Source organism: Chiloscyllium plagiosum, chromosome 1, assembly GCF_004010195.1.
Source record: "Chiloscyllium plagiosum isolate BGI_BamShark_2017 chromosome 1, ASM401019v2, whole genome shotgun sequence".
Taxonomy (NCBI): domain Eukaryota; kingdom Metazoa; phylum Chordata; class Chondrichthyes; order Orectolobiformes; family Hemiscylliidae; genus Chiloscyllium; species Chiloscyllium plagiosum.
In genome coordinates, this window is record NC_057710.1 from 40,585,215 (window position 1) to 40,593,454 (window position 8,240).

The following is an 8,240-nucleotide window of genomic DNA, read 5'->3' on the forward strand; positions in this document are numbered from 1 at the left end:
AGAGCTGAGCTTGACCCTAGCTTCCTCCACCTTACGTAAGCTACCTTTTTCCTTTTGACGAGAAGCTCCACTGCTCTCATCATCCAAGGTTCCTTTATCTTGCCCCTTCATGCCTGTCTCAGAGGGACATATTTATTCATCACTCGCAACAAATGTTCCTTAAACAGTCTCCACATGTCTATAGTGCCTTTACCATGGAACAATTGCTCCCAGTCCATGCTTCCTAATTCATGTCTCATTACATCATAGTTTCCTCTTCCCCAATTAAATATCCTCCCATTTTGCCTAATCCTCTCCTTCTCCATAGCTATGTAGAATGTGAGGCAGTTGTGGTCACTATCAGCAAAATGCTCTCCCACCACAAGATCTGATACCTGCCCTGGCTCGTTTCCGAGCACCAAGTCTAGAATGGTATCTCCCCTCGTCGGCCTGTCAACATACTGAGTTTGGAAACCCTCCTGAACACACTTTACAAAAACAGCTCCATTCACCGGCAGCATTGGTGGAGAGAAAGCAGAGTTAACATTTCAGCTCCAATGACTCTTCTTCGGAATTAAGAATGACTGGAGAGCATAAAATGTGCTTAATTGAAAACTGGACCTGAGCTATATTCCACACTCTTAAAACCTGGAACATATTTCCCAACTCGTCATCAGATCACATCCATAAAATCTGAAGAAGCATTAATAACAACACTGAGATTATCTTGGTCGAGAGGAAGTGGTTAGGAGTATAATCAGGGTATCATTCCCGAGCTACTCTGCTATTCATTACATCATGACTAATTATCCACCTCAATGCCGAAGTCCCATCTATTTTCATATTCCTTGATATCATTGGCCTTCAGAAACCTACCAAATTCTGTCTTCAACACTGTCAATGATTGAACTTCCATTGCCTCTGGGCTAGAGAATTCCAAAGATTCACTGCACTCCAAATGAAGAAATCCATCTTCATTGCAGTTCTAAATGGCTTTCCCCTTATAATAAGATTGTCTCTTGGTCCTCAACTCACCTGCCAGGTGAAACATCACATTACATGCCCCTGTCACAAACTGTAAGAATTTTGTAACTCTTCAAAACTTTCTGGAATACAGGCCCAGTTTTCCCATTTTATCTTGACATGTCCAAGACTACGTGAAACCTTTATTTCATTCTATTCAGAATTTACATTCTCACCTAATTTTGTGATATCAGCAAACTTGAAAACATTACATCTAGGTCCCATATCCAAATCATTTCTAAAGATTGTGAAGATCTGTGGGAGTAGATCACTAGCCTACAATCCTGTGAATGAGTCATTTAGCCTTACTGTATGCTTTTTTTAGATTAGATTCCCTACAGTGTGGAAACAGGCCCTTCGGCCCCTCCGAAGAGGAACCCACTCAGACCCATTTCCCTCTGACTAATGCACCAGCACTATGGACAATTTAGTATGGCCATTCACCTGACCTGCGCATTTTTGGACTGTGGGAGGAAACCGGAGCACCCGGAGGAAACCCATGCAGACAGAGGGAGAATGTGCAAACTCCACACAGACAGTCACCCAAGGCTGGAATTGAACTTAGGACCTTGGTGCTGTGAGGCAACAGTGCTAACCACTGAGCCACCATGCCACCCCATCAATTTTCAATGCAAGTCATCTTCAAACCCATACACTCTCACTGTGTTTACTATCCTCCTGTGTGGGAACTTATCAAAAACCATCTCCAAATCCAAAATACATCAAGAATGCTGCTTTCCTTTACATATGCTACAAGTAATATCCTTAAAAAGGTTTCTCAAGTGTGATTTCCCTTTCATAAATCTATGTTGATTAAGCCCAATATTAACATTCTTTTCCAAGTGTCAATTTATCACAATCTTTCTGATAGATTCCCATATTTCTCCTTGTCTCCAGTAAAATTAACAGGTTTTTGGTTCTTTATCCTCCCTATCCCTCACTTCTTAAATAATGTGGCTACATTTGCTACTTTCTGGTCTGTCTGAATTTTCCAGAATCTGTGGAATTTTGAAAGTGAACAAGTCATAGAGTCATAGAGATGTACAGCATGGAAACAGACCCTTCAGTTCAACCTGTCCATGCCGACCAGATATCCCACCCCAATCTAGTCTCACCTGCCAGCACCCGGCCCATATCCCTCCAAACCCTTCCTATTCATATACCCATCCAAATGCCTCTTAAATGTTGCAATTGTATCAGCCTCCTCTGGCAGCTCATTCCATACACGTACCACCCTCTGCATGAAAACGTTGCCCCTTAGGTTTCTTTTATATCTTTCCCCTCTCACCCTAAACCTATGCCTTCTAGTTCTGGACTCCCCGACTCCAGGGAAAAGACTTTGTCTATTTATCTTATCCATGCCCCTCATAATTTTGTAAACCTCTTCAAGGTCACCCCTTAGCCTCTGATGCTCCAGGGAAAACATCCACAGCCTGTTCAACCTCTCCCTATAGCTCAAATCCTCCAACCTTGGCAACATCCTTCTGAATCTTTTCTGAACCCTTTCAAGTTTCACAACATCTTTCCAATAGGAAGGAAACCAGAATTGCACGCAATATTCCAACAGTGGCCTGACCAATGTCCTGTACAACCTTACCATTAAATGTATAAATCCTGCTAAGATTTGCTTTCCCAAAATGCAGCACCTCGCATTTACCTGAATTAAACTCCATCTGCCACTTCTCAGCCCATTGGCCCATCTGGTTCAGATCCTGTTGTAATCTGAGGTAACCCTCTTTGCTGTCCACTACACCACCAATTTTGGTGTCATCTGCAAGCTTACTAACTGTATCCATTTTGCTCAAGTTATCATAGAAGAAGAAAACCCACAGTGTGGGAACAGGCCATTTGGCCCGACAAGTCCACACCAACCCTCCAAAAAGTAGCCCACCCAGACCCATTCCCCTACCCTATTGCTCTACATTTACCCCTGACTAATGCCCCAATCTACACATCACTGAACACTATGGGCAATTTAACACAGCCAATTCAACTAACCTGTGCATCTTTGGATTGTGAGAGGAACCGGAGCACCTGGAGAAAACCCACACAGACACAGGGAGATTGTGCAAACTCCACACACTCACTCCACATTCTATAACCCACGTAGACACGGGGAGAATGTGCAAACTCCACACACTCACTCCACTCTCAATCCACACTCTATAACCCATGTAGACACGGGGAGAATGTGCAAACTCCACACACTCACTCCACTCTCACTCTACACTCTATTTCACATTTCTTCTACAGTTTGGCCAGGAGAATAATCAACTCTCAATTCAGTCAATTTTTCAAGGTCTAAATGTTAATTTCTTTCAAGTTCTTTATATTACAAGTCACTTGGTTGCCTTGAATTCCTGGGAGAATTTCTGTGAAGATGTATACAAAATTGTTTATTTTCTCCATTATTTGCCTGTCTACCACCATAAATTTTTCTGTCTCCAACTATAATGGGCCCAGATTGGTTCCAGTTGTTATGGGCCCATTACAATTTTGTTTCATTTTATGCAGAATCACAAGTGTTTTGAGCCCTAGCTATGTGTACCTAAATATTATATCCAAATGTTCATTCACCACAGTTCTTGTACTGTTCTTGTCCTTCACAGTCATATTCCTGCATGGTCTGTTTTCCACATACATTTGAATATCCATTTGCTAGGTTACAGTGCAGTATGTTTAATGTTTATACTGAGGTTTAATTCTGTCTGGCCCGCTCTTTACCTGCAATGCAAGACTAGAACCTGACACCAGCATATTTATTCAGGTATGTACGCAAATTCAATGACAACCACTTCAGTCATTGAACAACGCTATCATTTATCTTTAGTTTTTGCATGGGATGATTGTTTCATGGTCCTCATTAATGAGAATTGTTTTCAATTCCATAACTATACAGCTGATGTATTTTACTTATGTTCTCGGGAGGTTTTCTACATATATTTTTTCATATAAAGCAGCTTTTGTAAATCCCATACCTGTTTGTCATAGGTCTGGGTCAACATCAAATATGTTTTGCTGTGAATTATGGCAGTTTCTCAATCACTAATGGGTGACACACCTAAAAGAATCAAAATTTTCAGAAGGGAGATCTGACTTTCACAAAAATGAGAGAGATGGGAAAGGAGAAAATCAACAAATGTGAATAAAGTGACAAACCCAATTCAAAATTTCTAAGTAATTTACACTTTTGCTAAACATAAAAATTTCAGATTTATTTTGCCAATTTTGACCCTTCACTGTTTCTGAAGCTGATTTCTGCTGTCTCAATTGTGGTAATTCTCCATGTGCTAGCATAAGAAGGAAGGCTGTTTAATCAAGAATCAAATTACAACACTTGCTCAGACCTGTTTTATTTCTGCGTTCACATGAAACATATTTTTGACATGTATCTCTGATAAGTATCAGATTTCTTCATTGGTTCAGGCTTGTTGGAGCTACCCAAAACCTGAAATAGGTCAAACTTTAGGCTTGGGGCCTATTTTAGACAAATTCCTGTGATAGGATTGTCAAAAAGTAGGGATTACAGTAAGAACTGGTATACGTATGAGCTTTGTAAAAGGTTGAAAAAGCACCATTCAGTGTAAACCTAATTATTATGATAATGAAGGCCCCAGGTTTAGTTCTCAGTATTCTGCTTATAATCTCAGCTGGTATTTTGCAGGGAGCCATACAATTGCATTCACCAGTCTGCTATACATTGTTCAGTGTCATTTTGCTGTATTGTTCGCACAGTCAATGTGGACATGAACTGAGGACAGCAAGCACCAGGCTTCATCATTAATTGGAGCTGCGTTCAAATCCCGTCGCGATAGATGGTGGAAATTGAATTCCATAAAAATAAAGAGTCGAATGATGACCATGAATCCACTGTTGATTGCTGGAAAAACCAATCTGGTTCACTAATGTCCTTTACAGCCATCCTTACCAGGTCTGGCCTACATGTGACTTCAGACCCACAGTAATGTGGTTGACTCTTAACTGCCCTCTGGGCCATTAGGGATGGGTAATAAATGCTGCCAAGCCAGCGACTCCCTCATCTCCTGGATGAATAAAAAAAGGTGCAGGTGCAGGCGATTTAGCTCTTCAAGGCTCTCCTACCATTCAAAGAGATTAAACCTGATCTGATGTCTAACTTTATATATTGACCTTTACCCCATTTTGCTAAATAACTATGGTACCATAACATATATCAGATATAAAATTAACTGCAGGAGCAGCATCAAAATCTGACTGTACCATATGAAACACGTGAAGAGATATTTCCTAATTTGAGTCCAGATTGGTCTGTCTCTTTTTTTTGGCTAAATTCCAGACTTTAACTCCCCAAATACTGAAAGATTTCTCCCTATCCACATAATTACTCCCCTTAATCTCTTCAAATCATCCCTTCAGATTGTCTCTTCTCCTTCTAAATACCAGAGAATATAACCCCAATTTTGCTTAAACTTTCCTCATGATTTAACTTTTGAAGTCCAGATATCATTGCAGTACAACCTTACTCCATTGAAGACCAAGATACACTTCCTGAGGTATGATGCCCAGAACATGATTCCAGATACAGACTCCAATGCTTTGATGTATGTTGAAGTATGACTTCTGTCCTGTTGCATTCTGTTCCTCTACAAATATGAAGGTCAGCAATTAATTTTAAACAAAAACAGAAATTGCTAAAGAAGCTCAGCAGATCTAGCAGCATCTGTGCAGAGACAATGGAGTCAATGTTTTGGTAAGAAGTTCAGAACCATTCTGAAGAAAGGACACTGGATCTGAACTGTTAACTCTGTTTTATTTCCACAGTTGCTGCCAGACTTGCTGAGTTTCTGTAGCAACTTCTGTTTTTGTTTCAGAATTCCAGCAGCCAACAGATGACACAAAGATAGATGGAGAGACAAGTAGTGTTGAGGAAATTAGGAGAGACTTGGACAGCCTCGGAGAATGGATAAAGAAATGGCAGATGGATACAGTGTGACAAAGTGTGAGGTTGTGCACATTGGTAGGTAGATTAGAATCATAGAATCCCTACAATATATAAGCAGGCCATTCCACCCATTGAGTCCACACTGATCTTTTGAAGAGCATCCCATCCAGACCCATACCCCAACTAGGTCCCTGTACCCTGCATTTCTGATGGTTAATCCGCCTAGCCTGTACTTCCTGGACACTATGAGCAATTTTGCATGGCCAATCCACCAAACCTGCACATCTTTGGACTATAGGAGGAAGCTGAAGCACATAGATGAAACCCACACAGACACAGGAAGGGTATTTAAACTCCACACAGACTGTTCCCCAAGGGTGGAATCAGACCCGATGCTGTGGGGAAAGGCTTCGTAAATCTGAAGCACAAAGGGATGTAGGGGTGCTAAAACAGAATTCTCTTCAGGTTAATAAGGAGGTGTAATCAGCGATTTGAAAGACAAATGCAATATTAATTTTCATTTCAACAGGGCTAGAATAGAAGAGCAGAGATAGAACATAGAACATAGAACAGTACAGCACAAAACAGGCCCTTCAGCCCACGATGTTGTGCTGACCATTGATCCGCATGTATGCACCCTCAAATTTCTGTGACCATATGCATGTCTAGCAGTCTCTTAAATGTCCCCAATGACCTTGCTTCCACAACTGCTGCTGGCAACGCATTCCATGCTCTCAGAACTCTCTGTGTAAAGAACCCGCCTCTGACATCCCCTCTATACTTTCCTCCAACCAGCTTAAAACTATGACCCCTCATGTTAGCCATTTCTGCCCTGGGAAATAGTCTCTGGCTATTGACTCTATCTATGCCTCTCATTATCTTGATTCATCCCACCATCAAACTCACCATGGACTACTCTCGACTATCTGTCTCATTCTTGGACACATGTGTCTCCATCAAAGATGGACACCTCAGCACCACACTGTACCGCAAACCCACAGACAACCTCACAATGCTACACTTCTCCAGCTTCCACCCAAAACATATTAAAGCAGCCATTCCCTATGGACAAGCCCTACGCATACACCGGATCTGCTCAGATGAGGAGGAACGTGACGGACACCTGGAAGTACTCAAGGATGCCCTCACAAGAACGGGGTATGATACTCAACTCATTGACCGCCATTTTGGCGTGCCACAGCAAGGAACCGTAATGACCTCCTCAGGAGACAGACATGTGCTACAATTAACAGGGTACCCTTCGTTGTTCAGTATGTTGAAGGTGAGAATGCAACTTTAAAAAAAAGGTTTTGTGATTTACACATGAAAGAAGTGTAACTATCACTGTATTCTAACAGATGACAGGCTTAACAGACAATCAATTTTTCAATGTATAATTTCAGTTACATCCCACTGTAAATTTTTGCTATAAATTCTGTGGTACGATCGAGCCCTCCACTATCACCTGATAAAGGAGCGTCACTCCGAAAGCTAGTGTGCTTCCAATTAAACCTGTTGGACTATAACCTGGTGTTGTGTGATTTTTAATCTCATTATCTTGTGTACCTCAATTAGGTCCCCTCTCGTCCTCCTTTTCTCCAATGAAAAAAGTCCAAGCTCAGTCAACCTCTCTTCATAAGATAACCCCTACAGTCCAGGCAGCATCCTGGTAAGCCTCCTCTGAACCCTCTCCACATCATCCACATCTTTCCTATAATAGGACAACTAGAACTGTACGCAGTATTCCAAGTGCGGTCTAACCAAAGTTTTATAGAGCTGCAACAAGATCTCACGACTCTTAAACTCAATCCCCCTGTTAATGAAAGCCAAAACACCATATGCTTTCTTAACAACCCTGTCCACTTGGGTGGCCATTTTAAGGGATCTATATACCTGCACACCAAGATCCCTCTGTTCCTCCACACTGCCAAGAATCCTATCCTTAATCCTGTAATCAGTTTTCAAAATCGACCTTCCAAAATGCATCACTTCGCATTTATCCAGGTTGAACTCCATATTTCAAATAATATGATTTTATGCACAAATCCAGGGAACAGACTTAATGAAACGAAGTGTTGTTCGACTGAATTGAATCCAATCTCTCAAACAATAAAAATATATTACGATCTTTCATCAGAGAATAAAACAAGTCTCCTCTTTTTAAATACCTTGATGTGGCTGCAGCCAATATTTTGAACAATTTTTAGTCTTTAGCTAGACCTCACTCCAACAACAATACCATTCGTTAGTTAAACAGGATGGAAGACAGCACCAATTATAAGGAAGTGTTTTGCTGTTTCCGTTTTTGTTAAAACAC